The sequence below is a fragment of the Pteropus alecto genome, unplaced genomic scaffold (genome assembly GCF_000325575.1).
Source record: "Pteropus alecto unplaced genomic scaffold, ASM32557v1 scaffold134, whole genome shotgun sequence".
NCBI classification, from domain to species: Eukaryota; Metazoa; Chordata; class Mammalia; order Chiroptera; family Pteropodidae; genus Pteropus; species Pteropus alecto.
In genome coordinates this window covers 10,652,572-10,674,350 of record NW_006436283.1, presented here as the reverse complement: position 1 = coordinate 10,674,350, position 21,779 = coordinate 10,652,572, and the positions used below count along the sequence as shown (strand labels likewise).

Below are 21,779 nucleotides of genomic sequence, written 5' to 3'. Positions count from 1 at the left end.
ATTCCCCACTGTTCCCCTTTCAGCACAGAAAGCTGTCCCTGCAAAGGCCAGTGTGTGACCCTCGGCAGAACAGCTACAGACAGGATGCAGGTCTGGAGTGGTCTGACTCTGCCCAGGTTCAGGCCGTTTCCTGCCCCAGTCTTGGAAGCCGGGAGGTGGGGAGGAGAGGGGTCTGCTGACACCTACATTTAACTCTAAATCATCCTCACCCCACCTTTACCCGTAAACTGTCTCAAACAGTAGAGGAGGGAGCTTGAAGCAAGCACAGAAGCTGTGGCTGGAAGCCGGCCTTGTGGACAATTTTAGTCTAGAAGCTCGAGATCCACCTCAATCCATGGCTGAGAAAGGCCGGGCAGGGTCTCTGACTACGCCGAACTCTGGGTTTGGGGACGCTGGCCTCCTATAGAGTCTAGGACAGGAAGGACAATTAGCATAGGCCACTTACAGCTCTTAAAACCTGGGCAGGACAAGAGGAAACGCAGAATAAGCAGCAGTGTGAACCCTGAATTAAAGTGGGCAGAGGTGAGACAGAAACACACCAGGAGGTTTGTCAGATTCCTATGGCTGCCGAGACGAAGCACCACCCACGGGGTGGCTTAACGTGACGGAAACACGTCGTCTCACAGTTCTGGAGGCCAAAAGTCCAAAATCAAGGTGTTGGCAGAGCTGGCTCTTTCTGGAGGCTCAGAGAGAGTCTGTTCCATGCCTCTCCCCCAGCATCTGGAGGATCCCAGCAACCCCGAGCGTCCCCTGGCTCAGCGACACATCGTCCCATTGTCTGCTTTTGGTGTCACGTGGACTTCCTGCTATGTGGCTGCATCTTCATTTTTTTCTTCTAAAAAGTCATTGGATTTAAGGCCCACCCTAATCTAGGGTAACCTCGCCTTGACGAATGACATCTGCGAAGACCCTCTTTCCAAACGAGGTCACGTTGTGAGACGTGAATTTTGAGGGAACACTAGACAACCCAGTACCAGGAGAAAGAAGGAAAGGGGAGACCATAAATGCGTGTAGCTGGGCCCGCGACGTAATAGGTTTACAGGAAGGTCTCATTCCCCTCCTCCGACCTTCCTGTACAGACGGAGAAATGAGCAGAAGGATGGCGTAAACGTCCGTGTCTTCCCAGCCCTCGGATGTCAGATCCTAAGTAGCAGGAAACCCCCACCCAGGTAAGATCTCGGAGAATCGAAATGCCACAGCGAGGCTTCTTCTCTAAACGCGTGAAGATGACAGACCAAGAAGTTTGGCACAGCCAATCTCCCATCGCTTTTAAAAGTTGGTCGTGGTTTATAGAACCCAAGAGATTAAGATAATTTTCAGGAAGCTGGGAATGATAGATAAAGTCTATGTAATCGCTGACTCCAGTACTTTGTATCATTTTCCTGGCGGCTCTAGTTCAAAATGTTTTAGGGGACTCTCTTCTTCTCACTGTGTCTACAGAAATGGTCGGCTTCTCTATCCACAAACTCAGCACTCCTGGCAACGTTATGGCATCTGTGTGGCCATAAGAAGCACTTCATTTTTTTTCAAAGACATTTGGGAAATGTGTGGGGAGCCGACTAAAATTAATGAACTTTCTTTGCCAAAAAGAACTAGGCTCCAAATTCGGGCACGCATTGCCAAATAGATAGTGTGAATAAAGTCAGTTTGTGAAGGAAATACGAACATTCGAAAGCAGCAGAAGCTGAACACAGGCGGTCCCAGATTTATTGGTGCTGAACTAACGATATCCCTGAGAAAAATAAGTTCATACCTGCAGCTGAGTCCGCCAGACCCCCCCACTTCCCACTACCAACTCGGCATTTCTCTCCCACCTGCCTCCCCCCAACTTCCTCTTCCCTCTGCAAAGCCATCCACTGCCTGGGCCCACTGTCCCCCAGCGCTTCCATCCCCTCAACAGGCACCCCTCCTTGCCTGGCCCAGCCACGGTGAGTAAAGGAGGAGGAAGGCAAAGGGACCTCCCCTCCATCCCTAAGAAGCTGCTCTGCCTTGGGACTGGCTACCTTGCAATCCTTGAACCTGCCCAGATCCTCCTCCAACACCAAATACCTGAATCTAGGTTTTCTTCAAAAAAAAAGGAATGCTTAGTCACTCACTCCCAAAGTCCATGGCACTCACCTCCTTGGTCTTTGCTGTCACCTAGCATCCAGACCCATGCTCACCTTGTACCTGTCTGCCGCTGGGGCACAGCCCATTGGAGACTATCAGCCCGAAGGGCTGTCCCCAGGAAGCTGGCATAGTGGCCACAGAGTCACAGGGCCTTAGCGCCTGCCATAGCTGACACGTGCGAGCGACTGCCTCAGGGACGACAGTGGGCGTGGCTCAGCTAGTACAAGCTGTAATTTGAAGCTGAATGCAATTAACTGCATAATTTTGAGTTATTTCATATTAATTCTGCTAAAATCACATCATAAAACTGGGGCATGATGAACTGTTTTTGGAAAGAAACCAAAGTCTCCGTAAGTATGGGGCTCGTAACCAACACTGACAGCGAAGTACCATAACAACTGGGGTTATCGATAAAAATACTAATTTAGCTCAAATGGAGAGAGATCATATCCCACAATTTTAAAAGCCTGGATGCCTCTGAAATTTGTTCTGGGGGGAAAAAAAAAAACCCTCAAGTGTCCTGACTGCCATTTAAGCTAAATGGTCATAGTGAAAACCTCGAAAAGGTACATGTTTACATCAGGGACTGCCAGCAAAAAACAATGAGACCAATTTTAGGTCCGAGGAGAAGAAAACCCAGAAGGGTGGTAGGAAGTCTTAATCCGATGTGCTTCTCAGTGATGTCCTTTCAGCCCAATTCAATCCAAACAGAGGATGGCAATGGAAGGGGACCAATCCTCAGAGACCATGAGGAACAGAGAAAAAAGGGTTACTGCATGGACTCAGACGGTGCTTGATGGGTACTGGTCCCCAGTCTCTTCCTGGGATCCTCTGCGGTCCCCGATTACTGTCAACCCCAAAGTCTCTGTCTCCAGCCACAGGCTCCTCATCAACGCTTTCAAACTTGGGGTAATTCCACATCCATGACCGTCCAGCCAATAGGAAATGAACGAGAAGGAGACCTTCCTGTTCCACTTCCTAGGCTGCTATGGGGGAAAACACCCTTGACCTTCCAGACGGGGCCCCGAAATGCCTCTCTCCATACAGACACGATTAAGCGTGGCAGCTGGCACAACTCGATACTTCGAGCACAGTAGCGTTTAAAAGGCCGTGTGGTTTGAGGACCCAGCCGTTACAGATCCCATAATGTCTGAGGGGCAACTGTGTTTGCGATTCAAACAGTCACTGCAGAAATGAAGTCTGGGACATTGTTGCAGCCAGGGGTGCACGGGCCCCACTCCTGCAGGCTGCACCACAGCAGGGCCGAGCAGGGTGGATGGGTTGACATCTAGTGACGAGGAATGCACTGTGTCTCCAGCAGAAATGGGAACCTCGAGGTAGAAACGTGGGCGGTTCCTTATTCTGTACACACTGTAAGGCTCCTCCCTCCTGGCCGTATCTGTCCCCTGGCTCTGTATTCCCCTTTCCGGAAGTGCCCAAATAAAAGGCTAACTTCTGGAAACACCTGAGCTGCGCCCGGACTCGGGTTCCCACTGCCATCTTGTTGGGGGTCCGTCTCAAGTGCTCCATGGGCTGCGACAATGTTAAGGCTTCGACGATGTCATCTGAGGCGCCCACATAAAGAGAAGGCAGATGGCTGGAGACACTACTCTAGACAAAAATGAAACCAGCTGCTCATGTTTTCAATAAGTCGAACCGTCCAGGTCCCATGGATTGATCAGAAGGTCACCCGATGCCTACACTCCCTTGGTCAGTCTGGAAGTGTCCCTGCTCTACAGAGGGGACATAGACGACTTCATATAAATGAGAAATGAAGTCTGCTCCGGGCTTCGATGCAGGAAAGCCTAATCAGATTTGCCTCTCGGCATATCCTGCTTTCAGTGCAATTTTTCGGAAGGTTAGGTTGAGATAGAATCAAAAAGATGTTTGCCAGGAGGAACAGAAACGTATTTCTGTCCCCTGGCCTCTGTCTTTACGAGTGACCACCCTGGAGTCAGCGGAACTGCACAGGAAACCCAAGTCTCGTAATCTGGCTTAGCTTTGGAGTCTGTGATCCATGAACTGCGGCTGGTGGGCTGAGCTGTGGAAAGGAATACAGGATCGGCGGGTCCTTCCTTGCCCCTGCCACGCTCCTCCCCACCCTCCCCTGCCCCGTCCACAAGGTCTTACAGGGCCCTGCATGGTGCCTGGCGTACAACAAGTGCTCCACTTAATAAGGGAGCATTGTACGAATTAACTGTCCTGTCAAAAGTCATCCAGTTAATGAGGGACCAAGATGTAATTCCAAAGCCTCTGCTCTTTCCATCCTTCAAATGATATTCTGTCAAGACTGTAAATGATGCTTTAAAGAAAAAAAAAAGAAAAGAAAAGAAAAAACCCCTCACTCCCCAAAGGATACCTCCTCAAAAACGAAACCGAACAAAATGAGAAATCACTTCTTAAAAGTAATCAATACATGAGCGCCATACATGCTGCCTGCGAAGTGAAGCCCCGAGCAACAACACAACACGCTCTCACTGCCCACAGCAGAGGACAGCTGGGAGCCAGCTCATCCACAGGGGGAGGGGCTTTACCCCTTCTTCCCTCTGCCACCACCAGCACCGTCTGCACTCACACACAGCATGCTGTAGGAATACACCCTAAAACAACAAAAGTGACCACCCCAAACCTAGAAGCAAGCCCCTCATCCTGGTCTATTTAAATTTTGTCCCTCTCGCTTGACACCTGACATTCTGCTTACAGAGGGAACAGCTTTACACACACGTGCCTTTCCTCTGGACTCCCCCGTGCCTGAGTCATGGACAACAAACTCTCCACAGTGCTAGACACAGAGAAAGGGAGTCAGGGGTGGGGGGTTAGAAACGGAGGCTGAAGTTGTGTTATCAGCTGGGCAAAGATGTTTGATTCAGAGGACGTGATTGGTGTTGGGTTTGTTTGCTATTTTATATATGTTTGTTTTTCAAAGGTGATATGGCTAATGAGTTATAAGAAAAATACCTGTTTCTCCATCTATCCATTTCTTTACAGTTCATATGGCATGTTTTATTTATTTTTTTTAATTAATGTTGTATTTTCCCAAAGCTGGGCTAACGCTCCTCAAAATATGATGAACAATGAAAACAAAACAAAAAACTGAGAAAAATTAATTTGATAAATATAAAATACTACTTCCCCCCTCAGAATCTCTCTTCTGTCTGCACAGGCGCTATGTAATAACATTTGATTCACCTCACTCCTCAAAAGCACATTTTTTGGGTAAAGTTGTATGAATACTTTCACTGATCGCTTAAAGGGACTTGTGCTGTTTTTGGTGTTTCCTTGGTTTAATTTTGGGCGGATCAAAGAGCCAGGGAAACCCACGGTGTGTTATTTTTAAAATACAGACTTTTGTTATAACCTCAATAATCTGCTAATATATGTGATCACTGAATTGGGATTTTTCTGCAACTAATTTTCAAAAGAAGAGGGTCACCACAAATACAGAGTGCTTCTAAAGAGTGAAGGCGTTTAGGAGGATATGAGTTCTTTCCCAATTTGCCAGCCTCACTGTACTTAGCGGTTTAATGGCACTGAGCTTAATAAGCCTCGCAGAGCACAGTGCAGCTGAGAGAGCACGCGGGTTTCCATCAGGGGGGCTTGGTTCCCAAAACCAACTTCCAGCTTTCACGGAGCTCCAAAGCAGCAAAACCCACCGTTCCCTATCAGCAGATCTTGGTTTTGGATGCCACCTCAGGACAAACTGCAATGATGACCAAGATGACGAATGAGCCACGTGACCTCTAAAGCTTGGAGGCACCAAGTCTACACTCTGATACCAACAAAACGAGGTACCAGCGTGACATCGACCTGCTAGAGAAGGGCACCAAATGAAGCAACACAAAGTCCATCTGTCACCAAGATTTCACTCTGAAGAACCTAAACTTTATAGTGTAATTCAAGGTTTTAATTCCATTCATTAACTTTTAATTGAGTGCTTTCTCCAAGGCATGTGTACATCTCAACTGCAGACATGGGTAAGACAGCCTTATGGATGCTCACTATGCAGCAGAGGCAGAAAAACAACCTAACACCCACGTGATGCGAGGGGCATAAACACGATGCTTGGAAAGTAGACATAGAACAGGTCAGTTCTGCCTTGGACTCCAGAGCTGTCAGCTACCTAAGAGAACTCCCTGAGAGAAGGGACGAAGATCTTCAGTCTCCTACTCAGATCTCACCTGGCCACATCCAGATAATCAGCCAAAGCTGCACGAAGGAGGATGAGGGCAGAGTTGCTGGGGGAAAATGAATTGGGACTTGAAAAAGATACATGTTAATTGCTCCTTTTTTTCAACACCCTCACTCCCTAGTTATCCCTGACACCTCTCAGCTCTGTCACTGTTCCATACATAAGAATGTGACACTTTCCTCGCTGTCCACACGTTACTGACATCTTAAGGTTCCTGCCAAGACATTCTCAGGGAGCTCGCCCTCCAAATACTGGATTTACCCTCTTAATGATTTATTAGCCTGTCTTTCGACGGCTTGATATTGAAGTAATTCTGGAACGTAAGACTGCAGTAAACTATTTTTAAATTAAAACAGAGTCATTTGCTAAGTGAAGTAAGTCAGAGAAAGACAAATATGATATGATCTCTCTTATATGTGGAATGTAGTAAATATATGTATAAAAACCAAAGCTCGCTGAGAGGAGAACAGATTAGTGGTTACGAGAGTCAGAGGATGGGGTGGGGCGGGGAGAAATGGGTGAATTTTTTAGTTTAAACTGAATTAAAAAAGAAAAACAGTCTTTTTCAAAAAGTGGGACAACAAAACATCCACCTGAAGAGGAATGATTTTTGGGACTCCTACCTCACAGAATATAAAAATAAACTCGAAATGGATCCTCTGCCTAAATGTTAAAGCTAAAACTATAAGACTCCTAGAAGAAAACAAATGAGTAAATCTTCGTAACCTTGGATCTAAGCAATGGTTTCTTAGATAGAACACTAAAATATAAGCGGAAAGGAAAAACAAATTGGACATCAGAATTTAAAACTTTCGTGCTTTAAAGGACGCCGTCGAGAAAGTGAAAAGACAAAACTCACTAAATGGGAGAAAATATTTACAAATATCAGATAATGGGCTTACATTCAGAATACATTAAGAACCTTTATAACTCAACAATAAAGTGAGAAATCAATTAAAAAGTGGGCAAAGGGGTCGGAATAGCTATTTCTCCAAAGATGTTCAAATGGCCCATAAATTTATGAAAAGATGATCCATATAATTCGTCATTAGAGAAGTGCAGATTGAAACTGCAACGAGATACCACTTCACACCTAGCAGGATGGCCGTCACCAAAACGACACTCACGGCCACGACCACAGAGGGGACCCGCCCTGACCACGTTGTCCTGGGTGGTACTTTCTGCAGCTGCCACAGTGGCCCCCTCTCTGAAACGCAGCCCTCCTCAGTCCAGGGGGATTGCAGGCAGCAAGGACCTTCCACACTGGGCAGCCAAGTCTTGCCCATGTACGGAGGGAAAGTTTGTCATGGGCTGATCCCCGAGGGATTCTTCTAGTTTCTCTCTCTTAAAACCAGTGTAACAGGACTGTGTGTGCTCGGAACTGGGCTTATATTTTCTATCCAAAGAAATATACATGATTACCCCAGAGACTGTCTCTGCCATATCAGCGACAGGGTGGTTCGTCTGTGTAATTTAAAAATATGGAGAATTTGCTGATAAACTTAACGAGCAAAAACGCTGTCCAACTACACGAAATGAAACAGGCTTCCATCAAATACATCCAGGATGCACTCGATCTGGAAGAGTGACAGCAGGCGCTGGTTCAAAAACGCCACCACCTTTTTGATGTCCGGAGGACTCACGTTGCAAGGCCTGGCAGGTTACGTACCAGGAACAGGTGCATAGAGTATATGAGGAGGTAAAGACGCACCTGGACTATCATCTCTGTGCAGAACGTGATGCATCAAAAACAGCGAGGGCACATGATGAACTGGGAGGAGGAGCCACGGAGCAGAGCATCTCCGCACAGCAGGAAATGGAGACGACTGCCAAGCGCACTGCAGATCTAACGTGCTTGCAAAGAAGGCCCGAGCACAGCCCGTTCTGTGAATGTGTCTGTCCTGACTGAGACAGCTCGGAACAGCTGACTAAACGGAAACGAGTCTGTGTGACAAAACCTTTGAGTCACGATCCACTGAAGTTACAGTGTACCCTACCTAAAAATGAAAAGCTTGAGTTTCATATGGTGAGGAAATTAAAACGATCTATTGGCCGGTGGAAAAAAACAGCAACAGCAACGAGAGTGACAGTCATGAGCGCCGGCAAGGGCGTGGAAGAACCGTAGCTGTCGTCCATTGCCGGTGGGGCTGAAAACGGTGTGGCCGCTCTGGAAAATGACTTGGCAGTACTTCGCAAAGTCAAACACTGAGTTACCATGTGATTCAGCAATTCCACTCTTAGGCACATAATCGAGAGACTAGAAAATCTGTCTACGCAAAGGCTGTGGTCACATTCTCCACTGCCCACAGGGACAGGCTTGCCACCTCCGTAACTTGCTCAGACCAGTGCCTGCTTGGTTCTTTCTGGAGAAGGAAGAACACTGGGCGAGGTGAAAACTTAATGAAAAACACTGATTGTTAACTGCAGATTTTAATAAACATGTGGATCACATATACATATATTATTAAAAGTTTATTTCACTAAAAATAAATAAAATAGGAGGAAAGTGAATTTCTCCAGCTGTTAAAAGGACGTGCATGTCTTTAGAAACAACTCAGTGATAAAAAGCAAAACAAACTAGAAGTTTTTGTCCTCTCAAGATTAGGGCAGGAAGGTCTGTCCCCCTACACACACGCCCTGACCACGTCCTGTATTCATCTCAGCTGCCTGTTTGCAGATCTGGGGGATCATTGGGCTCTCAGATACTCCTTCCCTTCGGCCCCAGGAATGCACTCCAGTTCTCAACGCTCCTTAGCCCTCGGACTGCTGGGGATGAGTCACAGTGGACACTGGACAGGGTGCTGCCGCCTCCGCGTGATTCAGGTGTGCAGGCCTCTGTGCTCTGGGGTGCCACTCAACCACCGGCCTCACAAGCCGCCGTGAGTCGCCGACGTGTACAAACCCTGGTGCCCAGGGGAGGGGGCACTCTGCAGCCTTTTACCCGAACCCAGAGGAGGGTCTGTGGGACTCCGATCACGTCAAAATATAGCTGCTTATGAAAACCGAACCCCGGTCTGCATTTTCTAAACAGCATTAGACTGTGTCCCCATCAGCATCCAGTCAAGAGGTGCTGCAAATGTCTGGCATCACCTTTCCTGAGCAAGGCTGACTAGGAAGGATGGCAATTTTTCCCATCTGGGAGAAGGTGGCTCAGGGGGTTGTACCGTGATGCCCGGGTTACGGTACCTGGGCTGGCCACAGAGAGGACGACTGTCTCCACCACAACCCCCTTCTAGAAGGGGTCGAGGCAGGGGGCATTGGTGGTGGGAGGAGAGTCTGTACCACTTAATAAAATTAGAAAGCAGCACCTCCTCCAGAGTCAAGGTTGCTGGAGTCACAGAAAAGACCAAGCTCAAAGGTCCACCTGAACTCCTGGCTAGAGGTGAACCCAGCCCTGACAGACATTAAGCCACCGCCACCGCAAACAAAAGGCCAGACTGTGCAGCCTCCTCTATCAAGGGCCTGGGAATGCAGAGATGATGGGCTGGGCGAGTCTGCACTGCTCACCACCCAGCAAGCTCTGCAAAGCACTGAGCACCCGTCTCGGGTCCCCAGCCACGTGTAAGGCCACAAAGTGAGTACTTCTATGCCTGTGACCGTTCAAGTCCTCTGAGCGGTCACACTTGATTAGCTCTTCTCCCAGGATGGTTTCGAGTAGGTCTGCACTCCCAAAATTGAGGATGCCTCTTTACTGTGCCATCAGAAGCCTTCTGTTCGGAGGTGATTGCTCTGGATGGCCCCTAGCCTCAAATTCTTGGACTCCCCAGATCCGACGACTGCGCAGGTCCACCACACCCAGCCAGCCTGGAAACGTAGATGCTCGACGCCCTTTGAGTGGATCAGAGCCCAGTTCTTGCAACCATTTCCTTTCGGCCCTACCTGGGTTTCAGGCCTGGGAGCGTTCCTAAACACCGGGACGGGTGGGGACTCAAACCGCAGGGAGCGCCCGCTGACGAGACCAGAGGGACAGGGACGGGGGCTTTATTCAGAAGTCCCACCCTGGGCCAGTGTCACAGACGTGACCCTGAGAGGCGGCAAATTCAGGGGCAGGTATGTGTCACTATGAACCCTAGTGCCTGCTAAGGTCCCATTAGGCCAGCTAGTGTGCATGTGTGTGGTGTGCTGTGCGTGTGCATGTGTGTGTTGTGTTGTGTATAGACTTGTCTGGTGTGTTGTGTGCATGGATGTGTGTGGTGTGTGTGTGTGTCTGGTGTGTTGTTTGCGGATGTGTGTAGTGTGTTATGTGTGTATGTGTTGTGTTGTGCTGTTGTATGTGTGGATGTGTGGCGTGTAGATGTGTGGTGTGTTGTGCCTGGTGTGCATGGGTGTGTGTACATGTGTGTGTTGTATTGTGCTGTTGTGTATGTGGATGTGTGTGGTGTATGGTGTGTTGTGCCTGGTGTGCTGTGCGTGTGGATGTGTGTGGTGTGTTGTGCATGGTGTGCTGTGTGTGTGGATGTGTGTGGTGTGTTGTGTGTGCATGTGCGTGGATGTGTGGTGTGTTGTACATGGTATGTTGGGCCTGGTATGCTGTGTGTGTGGATATGTGTGGTGTGTTGTGTGTACATGTGTGTGTTGTGTTGAGCTGTTGTGTGTGGTGTATTGTACATGGTGTTTTGTGTGTAGTGTGTCGTGTGTGGTGTGTTGTGCCTGGTGTGCTGGGCGTGCGGATGTATGTGGTGTGTGGTGTGTTGTACATGGTGTGTTGTGCCTGGTGTGCTGTGCGTGTGGATGTGTGTGGTATATTGTGCCTGGTGTGCATGGATGTGTGTGTTGTGTATACATGTGTGTGTTGTGCTGTTGTATGTGTGGATGTGTGGTGTGTTATACATGGTGTGTTGTGTGTGTTGTGGTGTGCGTGGTGTGCTGTGTGTGTGGATGTGTGTGGTGCGTGGTGTGCTGTGTGTGATGTTATGTGTAGTGTGTAGTGTGTGGTGCGTGGTGTGCTGTGTGTGATGTTATGTGTAGTGTGTAGTGTGTGGTGTGTTGAGTGTGGAATGCATCCCACATAGTGGAGAAAGGTGCTCGAGGACTCTAAAAACGGAGTGGGATTTTCTGCAATGCTAAGAAAAGAAACAAGCGGAGAAGGAAATTGTATTTTACTCTTAAAAGCTTTATTCTCTCCACCAGGTGCAAACAAGGGCTTCAGAGGTGGGCGTCCCTTTCAACAAAGAATTCACCGTCCCAAAGTGCTAAAATTAAACCCCAACACAGGCAGACAACAAGGGGGGAATTGTCCCTGAAATCCCTCAGCAAACGCCCTTCCAGATGAAGCCCCTGAAGCCCCGCCTCAGAGAGAATCCTCCTCTGATGCCCACCTCGTCACCAGCAACTCCCTGAAACTGCAGACTCAGTAACAGGCATTCCTTCACATTCCAGAAAAAGGGGTGCGCCTGAAGGTCATCAGGAGGGGGGCCCTGAGGCCTCCTCCACCTGACAGCCATCTAGTCTCCGAAGAGTCACTTGACAATGGGTTTCAGGGAAGCCAAGATGCCACCCACTGTAAGATACACCTCGAGGCAAAAAACAATAAAAAACAAATGCTGGCAATTAAACTATGCCATGTCATCGACTGTCAGACACCTCCAGGTTCCAGAACGCTGAAACGTGAGAGCAGGTGCATCTTCGATTTGATGAGATAGGGTGGCGACAGAAAAGGCTCAGCTTCTACCAGAAGCTCCCGGATCGAAGGAACCAGAACCAGGAGAGCAGCACCAGCGCCCAGGAAGCCCACCGCACATAGGACCATGGTGACCTTTACGATCCAGCACCCCACTCCTGAGTCAATGACTATGCACCGAGCTCTGTGCTAAGACCAGGGCTGGGAACTTCACATCCTTGTGGCATTTGAGTCTTGCACTAATCCTGTGAGGTCTCCTTGTCATCCTTCCCCTTTTACAGAATGAAAAACAGCCTCGGAAAGGCTAAATAACTTGCCAAGGCTAGTAAGAAGCAGCACATAAACTCCCACGGGGCCGTCCTGGTTTCAAAGCCCGTCATTTCCCGTTCCAGCTGGCATCTGGGGTGAGTCTGTCTCTGGATGAAGCAGGTATCTGTCCTCACGCCTTCGCTCCTTCCTTGGTATCTCGCCAGCCGAATTCACAGCTTCTGGCAACGAGAAACTGTTCCTTCTCATTAGGCTGTGGGTGGTCAGGAATTTAACATTAGCTAAACCTCTCGCCACGCTCTTTCTGCCATCCACTATACTCTTTCTTCCTTTGGGTCAACGGGCCACGCATGTCACGACACCAACCCCATTTAGCAGTGAGTCAGTTACCAAGGACCAGTTCTTGTATTTTAGGGGGAGGCTACACAGCAAGCTTTGTGTTGACTCACTTTCACGTATCCCAACAAGCCAGTTTGTCAGTCATCATAATGAAGACGTCTGCTTGCAGCCGAAGAAAAATGGATAACTCGTTTAGTGAGCTGTTATTAAGTTCCTCCTTCTATAAACTCTCGTGGGAATTCTCTGCAGCCAGAGCAAACGAGCTTCCTGTTTCAGCCACAATGACCTCTAAGAAGTCCAACTTAACTTTTTAGTCTCCAGTACCAAGGCTAAATTTCTTTCTAGGAGGAAAAGATGCCAACCACCTCATCGGAGTTGTCCCCCAAGTGACTTATTATTCATTACTTTCGAGCCTCAGGTCTGCAAGGGACCAGACCACTCATCATTACAAAGTGTGACGAGCATGGGAACGATCCAGAAAGGGCAGCCCGGGCATCAGACTAGAATCAGAATCTTGATTCTCCACCTTCGTCCACCACTTGCAATGAGGGGGAAGTGACGGACCTTCTCTGAGCTGTTTGCCTAATCAAACGAGGCCGCTAAGAACCACGGGAACGGCGTGAGAGCTAAGCAAACGCGGAGCGCGTAGCTGCCCCGGGAAGGACGCCCGGTAATGTGGGAGGACACGGGCGACAGAGGGCGGGGCGGGCTGCGGACACAGGGGGCGGCCTGTGCTTATCGACAGGTGTGATGCTCTACATTTCCCACAGTGTGAAAGAAGTGACTGCCTCTCAGGCAAACAGGGACCCGGGATCTGTTCGCAGCCACCTAATCCCGGAACAGTGCTCCCCAAAGAAACCCTAAAGGCGTCCATGGGTGTATTTAAGAAAAGGCAAAATTACATATTAATGGTGATTATTTGATGCACATTTATTAAGCATTAATATTTAGTAAATATTTATTGAATCATATGTGCTGAGTGAGGGGTCCGGGTCAGTAAACAGCACGAGGACTTCTGTGGTTACCTTGCTGTCTCATGGGAGAGACAAACATGAATTAAGTAATTAGATACTAAAGACACCTGGGATGAACGCTGTGCTGAAAACTGTGGGTGATATAAGAGCCAAGCAGAGAGGGACCTGAGAGGGTCTGGGGTCCAAGGAAAAGTTGTTCCAGAGAAAAAGTGTTTGGGCTGAGAGCTGAAGGGCAGAGGAGGCGGAACCAAGTAAGCAGTGGGGGACCAGCATCCGAGGGACAGGAAGAAGGGAGCAGGGCACACTCGTGGCACCTGGAGAATAAGGGAAGGGGGTTCGGAGAGGAGGCGTGGGCAGCAGCTGACACAGGACAGACCAGTCAGAGGACTTTGACATTCATCCTAAAAGCAACGGAAGTGATTATAAACAGGAAACAGTGGGGTGGGAGTTTTAAAGATCAATCTACAGAACAGAGAACAGATTGGGGGAGAGGGGGCCAGAGGGAGACGCAAGGAGACACGCTGAGAGGCTGGGGGACCAGGAAGTGAGACAGACTGACGCCCCGACGAAACACTGCGATGTCATGTGAAAAACATCCCTTAGTAAAGGTGAGGCCAGAAAAGCCAAACTGGCTGGAACCCGGGCACAGTCCTGGGTGACATTTCTGTCCCCTCGTCCATCCACCCACCATTTACCAGAGGCCACTACACTTAAAGTGGGGTGTGGGGCAGCATGGTATGAATGAGACCACAAGCAGTTCCTCATCAGTGTGGGCTCGTTCTAAGAAAACCGTCACCGAGAGCTTCCCCTTTGGCGTCTATTATGGAACAAATGCACAGGCACCTTGGTTAGCGGCCCTGGGGAGCAGGTCATTTCAGTGTGAATTAAGTGTTTTCTGTCTTCACCTGACCTAAAGTCATTGTGTCAAGAACAAAGACAACATGAGAACACAGCCCAGGAGCTATGACTTCGCCTCCTTTGGGAGAAAGGTGCTTACTTCCACTTCTAAGGGGGTGCATTCAGAACCCCCTATCCCTACCCCCCACCCCCTCCCCGCCTGACTGCGAAATCACCTGAATAGGACGAGCGGCTTCTCTGGATGACGGAAGTCACATGAAGCTGTACAAAAATAACAAACATTTTCAAAGGTTTTCAAAAAATCAGCAAACAGATGGGGCTTCAGTTCATTTTTAGACACAGAAACAGACTTTGGAGGGAAAGGGGAAGTGGGCTCCACTCAGGGAGCAGCGCTCGCTCTCTGCCAGGAGAGCTGTGAACTTAAGAACACTCTGATCTGGTAAGTGCTGGTGTCTTGGATTCCAAGAGACAGTGCCACCGTGTCACTTCAGCCTCCAAAGGCACCTCGCCGGCTCTCACGAGCCCACCCTCGGCCCCTGGCTGCAGCGTCCGGGCCTCAGAAATATCCCCCTTCCATCGACAGACGACTGGATAAAGAAATTATGGTTCATATATACAATGGACTATTACTCCGCCATTAAAAAAATGAAATCTTCCCATTTAGATTATGGTTCATATATATACAATGGACTATTACTCTGCCATTAAAAAAATGAAATCTTCCCATTTGCAACGACGTGGATCGACCTAGAGGTTATTATGCTGAGTGAAATAAGTGAGACGGAGAAAGATAAATACCAGGTGATTTCCCTTATCTGTGGAATCTAAGGAACAAAAAGAACAAACTAATCGAAAAGAGACTCACAGATATAGTAGACAGTTTGGTGACGGGGAGGGAGTCGGGGGGCTGGGAGAACGGAGTGAAGGGTTAAAGAAGCACAAATGAGTAGCTGATGGATGGTCACGGGGATGGGGAGCACGGCAGAGGGAACGCAGTCAGCATTAATATGCTGGCTAGGTGGAGGGCCAGGGGAGGGAGGGAGCAATGGGGGGGATCGTTTTATGAACTATATAGGTGTCTACCCAATGTACTGTATGCTCGAAAACTAATCTAAATAAATTTTTTAAAAAGATGAAAGAAAAAATGTCCCCCTTGACCACCAGCCACAGACTAGGTTACAATCTCTGTTGCATGCACTGAGTGCCTTGTACTTCTCCTTCATGTCATTCATTGCCATTAGGATTCTATAAATATTTGGGTTTACTGGGTTTATCGTTGAATTCCATCTCCTTGTTGAATCCCAAAATCTGTAGGGGAAAGGACCTCTTTTCGTATCTTCAGAGTCTACCACAGGACTTGAGAGAATAAGAGCTTGGTAAATATTTGTCAACTTCTTGAATAACCAAATTAATCAAAAGTAACTAAGTTGATAAAAATCTAAAAAGAAGAAAAAAAAAACGAAGCCCAGATTTAGGTTACAGCTACCACCCGCTTCAGCTACAGAGGACCAGGAGTCTCTTCTACCCTGTAGCTTTGGAGGAAAACTCTTAAAACTGGGGGTCCTGGACTATTACTTATTGTTATTATATGACTTAGCTATTATTTTGATTTGAGCTTATCAATTCAATGCAGTTGCAATCACTTAGTCAATGACTTAAGATATTTTAGGGTCTATATGTCCAGCATTTCATAGAGAAAGAACATTTTGGGAGAGGGGGCTAAAAAAAACACAAGACCTTTATTTAGAAGAGATGTACTAAGTTCTTTCTGGAAGTAATTTAGGAAATCAATCCACAGAAGAAAGCTGTTGCACTAATTTTGGGATTTCCAGGGTGTGTGGGAAGAATGACCAAAAAAAAAAAAAGAAAGAAAAAAGAAAAAGAAAGAAAGAAAAACCAAAAAATCTGACTTTACTTTTTGAAACAGTGATGCTGATTGATTCCCTTTTTCTGCCTGTGCTAATATAATGGTCCTTCAGGTCAAACACACAAAAGCACTTCTTGTCCAGTGATGAAAAATGGTGCTTCTTGCCAGAAAGAACATCAGCCCAAAAAGATGGTGTATGCCAAGGCTTGTCATGGCCTCGACCGGGAGGCAGAGAAGCGGGAGCCCGCATGCTGTTTAACACCTGCGGGGTCCACAAGCCCCAAACGCGGAGGAGCCCAAACCTTTAGGCACAAACGTAAAAGGACAGTGAAAGACCTTGTAAGAACCACTTAGCTACCCAAGAGAGAACGCATTTTGGAACGGGGCAGCAGTAGGCCAGCCTCGTTGAAAAGACAGGAACAACACGACTTTTCCCCTTATAAAGTGTGTGTATAGTAACATCTAATTTCTTATGGTTTGTTGGGAGGGTTGAATAAAATCAAATGAGACACAAACTCTAAGAGCTTACGTGATGCTTTGTGCACTGAGGTCCTCACTGAATGCGAGTTATGGCTGACAATAATGACAATACTGATCACGATTAAGAGGCGATGTTTATTTCTCTGTTCTCCCCTGAATCTTCTCTTCTTGGTTTGGTTTAAATGAAGTAACTGGTTCTAAGAGAATGACTTCCCACAAATGATCGAAGGTGGCCTGATAAAGTTAAGACAAACTGCTTTCTCTCTAAAGTGCTCCTTTTTCTGAGTTTTATTTTTTTACAGCTAGGAAAGAACCCAATTGGATGTTTACAGACGTGGACTCATATCTCACACCGGTCACTGATTTCACAGGGACACATGTCCAGGCAGTGTCCACTGGAAACACTGGGGCTACACCAAGTGGCTGGAGGCACTGAGATGCTTGACTTTGTCCTTTGCCTACAGAGCTACTTTGCTGATGGAGAAACTGAATGAAATGTCATGGGACTGTGCAAGAACAGGACCCCAAGGTCACCAGATCCTCGGAGCCAGTGGGCTTTTCTCAACCCCCGTCATGCAGCGTGAGGGTGGAGAGGTGAGGACAGCCTTCCCCCTCTCCCCCGTGGCCCTGCTGCCCACTAAGTCCTGTTCCACCAGGACGCTGTTCCCTGACCTCTTTGAGGGTTCGCCCTCAGCAGCCCATATAAACGGCACAGCAGCACCTCATCGAGAAGCCTGCTGCATAGTTGAAAGTCATGTGATTTATTTATTCATGGTGTCCAAATATGAAGTGAACCTGTTGAAAGGTATTTATAGAAGTGAATCAGTTCTTAGAAAGAACCAACAGATGAAGGATTTTCAGAAAGCTAAGCAGAAACAGGAAGGGGGATGGGCTCACCTGTGTGGGTTTGGACTGTCTGAAGAATTATCCTACTCATCTGGCTAATCTCCTGTTTGAAACCAGAAATAAAAAGTTGGGGGGTGGGGGGAACTTTAAAGAACTGCCCGCTTACTTCTGGAGTTCACAGCATCTTGACCCAAACTACTCCAGGGTTACCTATTTCTAAATCGCACCTGCTCTGGGGGCTGCCCGACAGGCCGGCCTCCGGTTCCACAGCACGGGTGCAGCCAACAGACACTGGATCTGCCAGGGGAGATGAGCAAAGCCCTTCGTGACCTGTTCCCACACTGACATTTTCTAGGAGAAAGGACCTTTTTAAAATAAAAACTTTTAAAACTCCCCCAAAGTTATTTCTTTCCCAGGGCTTAAAAGCTTTGTGAGTATAAAAGTTATCATTTGCCAAAAGCAAAAAAACAAAAAACAAAAAAACAAAAAACTAAAAGTTTCTTAAGGTGTGAGAAGCAACAACATTCACACAACTCAAAAATGTAGATTTTTTTTTTCCTAGGGAGAAGACCTGTTTACAGGCCTGCATCTTGCCCCGAGGCCATCCACACCTGCAGCCCCACCACCCGCGTTTCGGAGGGGAGGCCCTTTTCAGATGCTTAACCTCCTTCTCCTCCGTGAGCATCACACCGCCAGTTCCCTACCTGGATCCTACATTTACTCCCGCCTGCATTTTTATTTCTCATTTCTTCCTTTCCACTGGTTGCTTTTCACATGTCTTTTAAAACACTCAACTCATGGGGAAGTGGCGGGTTTCCTCGGCTCCGCTGCCTCCTCTAAAGCCATCTCATCACGGGTCCCATATCCCTTGAACTTGACGTCTAAATTATCCCACGGCCGAAGTGCTCCAGCATCGTTAACAATATCCAGGCCTCATCAGTGGCACATTTTTTTTTTTTCCCCTCAATTTTCACTCAATTCTCAGTGTATCTGACTTGGATTTTTTCAAAAACTGAAAACACCACCACGCTTCTTCCTTGGTTTCCATGACAACACAGTCTCTTGATTTGCCTCCTAATTCTCCAGTTATTGTCTGTGTCTTTCCTGGGTTCTTTATGGTCCTCCCGCTAACCCACAGGGGTGTTCCCTGAGGCACCACATCGATCTGCATTTGTGCTGATCCCCCAGTATCATCCTTTGTGTAGTTCACTCCATTGGGAAGATTCTTTATTTCCAGTTTTATCATCTTGCGTCTCCCAAATCTAGACTTCTCATCCTCGCCCCTTAACATCTTATCCCATACCTGTCTGAATTTCACAATGGTGAATACTAATAGTAATACAGCGCTAACATTTATTGAGCACCGTTTGAAACCTTTTACACGTGTTATCTGATTTAATCCTCACGACTACCTTATGAGGTAGGTACTGTTAACAAACCCTGTTTTATAAACGAGAAAACTAAAACACGCAGAGGTAAATCTGGCCCAAGCTGCACGGCTATAACCGGAGGAACTGAGGTTTGAACCCATGCGCTTGGAGTCCGGAGTCCAAACTTCTGGGCTTCCTCCTGCACAGCCCTCTCCTCTTTTGCAAGGAGCTGATCATTTCCTCCTAAGTTAGTCATTTCCAGCTTTCACGTGTTCTTCATTCGATATCGACACCAAACATCCTGCCGGCCCCCAAGCCTCGGAGACTTAGAATTACTTTTCCTCCCTCTTTCTGTTTTGCTTTACTATTTCATTTGTGAACAAATCCTGATCATCTTTCCGCCATAAGGCCTGAAAATGCGAGCCCACCTGTGCACTGCCAGCACCCCAATGCAGCCATCTTCAGTTTCTTCCTGCACTGACCGCTACAGGAGCTTCTCGTTCGTTCCCTCGTGATGAAAAGGTTGCCTATGATGCTTCTAATCACATCACAGGTCTACGCAGGGAGCTGCGATGGCTTCTCTCTATTCCTTACCTCGTGACTCAGCCTCTCCAACTCTAACCTCACTACTAGGTGCATCAGAGGATAGGTTTTTCAGGGTGCTCATGTCAAACAGACTTCTTCCTTCTCAACTCCATGCCTGCACTGACTTACCACAGCCAGAGTCATCAACTCCTAAAAAATCTCCCATCCTGGCTCACCAGAACCATTCCATGGGCTTTGTGCTTAATGTGTACAGTTTTAAATACATCTCTTTACATTTCTTTTTCCTACTGTCTGGTATACCCCCAACGAGGCTGCAGACTGCTCTTCTTCCGTATTTCTCCATCGCCCCTAAGAGCCTAGTCCAGTGCTAACAGTACAGTTTTGTTCATAGAACACAGGTGCCCCTGTGGTGGAATCCGGGGTCCTGTGCCTGGGAGCCCCCCTACAGTTGTTCGTGAGAACTGCAGCACGCACGTGCGCCCTCACACCAACATGACCAACTGCCAGCTGTACAGGGTACCAAGCCTCCTCTTATCACAACATCTCGGGCTTTTTATGTGGCGACATACACTACATTTTAAAAAGTCAGAGTAAGAAAGAAAAAGTCTCCATCTATGCTTGGAAGTCTATCCGGTGAGACAGACTGGGACCTTAAGTGGGTCTGAATAAACAAGGGACAGGGCTGAGAAGGTACAGACACAGTCCTCAGGTGAGAGGTCAGGACACGATGCTCCGGCCGAAAACCCCGGATGCCACGCTAGCCCATCCATCTCTGGCCTTGTGCTTAGAAAAATCTTCCCTCCCATTCTGAGTCCAAACACACTGGACTCCGCGGCAAAAGCCTGGCATTTATTTTTTTAATTTCATTCACACGCGATCAAAGGTTACCCGCAAGAATCCAAACAGCCACGCACAAATACATTTGAAAATCAGCATTAGGAAAAATACGGGTCAAACCCAAAAGTCAACTTTGGGAGACAATGTTTAAAGCTTGGATTTCCTGGTGGTGGTTTTGCTAACCTCGGTTGCTGTGTTCTAGGAAGGCTCCAAGCACTTGACATCGTTCCTGTACTTTAATCTTCACAATCGCCCCACGAGATAGGTGGTATTCCCATAACTGAGGAATCATTATGACTATTGGGCGCCATCATTTTAACCAAGGCACACAGATAAGTTGAGCAACCTGTCCAGGGCCACACAGCTAGTAAGAGTCAACACAGAGTCAACGTCTGAAATGGACAATCTGATGCCACAGCCCCGGCCTGGAGACTCCCTATCAACGAATCTGGTTCTGCACCTCCGGATCACCGAAGCGGAGGGGGAGTCGTGAGAAAGCCAGAGCGGGCTATGGAAATGGGAGCGTGCCTCAAACGGCTCCAGTGGTAGCGGCCAGAACGATTCGGTGGGCCCCCTGCTTCTGCAGATCAGATCGGAGCATTTCTCTGCCTTCCACGAATCATCATTTAAAGCCATCGCTTTCCTTATTAACCAATGTCACCCCCAAAAATTTAATTAAAAAGATAAAAATAAAAGAAAGATAAAGCCATTGATTTCCTTTTATCCAGGTCCCCCTCAGCACTGTGAGGCTCACAAGGCCTTAACGAAGCCTACGCGAACTACATTTGATAGGCCGCATTGCAGAGTCTAGTGCAGAGGGACTGGCTTCCAACCACACTCACAGCCCACTCCTTAATGGGGCTAAACTGACAGCCGCATGACGAGAGGAGAGTCCAGACAACACAGCCACTGCCCGCTGGGGTAAAACGAAGCCACTGTATGAATTAAGAATCTAGACTACTGTTTTGCTCCCATTCATGCTGCTGCAAACCCCAAGGCTCAAGCAGAAATAGGATCCATTTGCCCCTCAGCTCTGCTGGCTCCTGACACGCCCAGGATGGCTGCTGGAACCCCTCGAGAGTCTGATTGAGAGAGCAAGCGCCCAGGGAGCCCGGAAGCCAGGCTCCACCCGGCTCTACGGCTGCTGTGCCAGGAAAGTCAGCTCAGTGAGCCTCACCTGCTCCACACACAAGTCGAGGGAGCTGGACTAGAACAGAGCCCATTAATGAAGCGGGTGCCAGGTCATTGGAAAAGTTCTACAGCAACAGCCAGCTCCTGGTCCTCACAGCAGGAGGTTCTGCAACTCATGTTTTAAAAACACTCCCTGGGTGTCCTGGAGGTACCTCGCTCTGGGCTAGAGAAATGCGAGCCCCATCCAGGCTCCTTTGGCTCGTCCTCTGTGCTTAGTACAAGCGAGCTCAGTCAGTGTTTCGGAAGAGAGAGGCCGGAAGAGGGAGAGGCTTGCAATAACTCAGCA

The 21,779-nt window shown here is 48.0% G+C and overlaps 1 protein-coding gene and 1 pseudogene across 1 annotated transcript in view; one reads left to right on the top strand and one right to left on the bottom strand.

Annotated features, from left to right (window-relative positions):
- Window positions 1–21,779, bottom strand: part of PRKCA (protein kinase C alpha) — a 378,887-nt gene that overhangs the window by 254,582 nt on the left and 102,526 nt on the right. The gene's annotated exons all lie outside the window — the stretch shown is intronic.
- LOC102886825 lies at window positions 6,808–8,523 on the top strand (annotated as a pseudogene).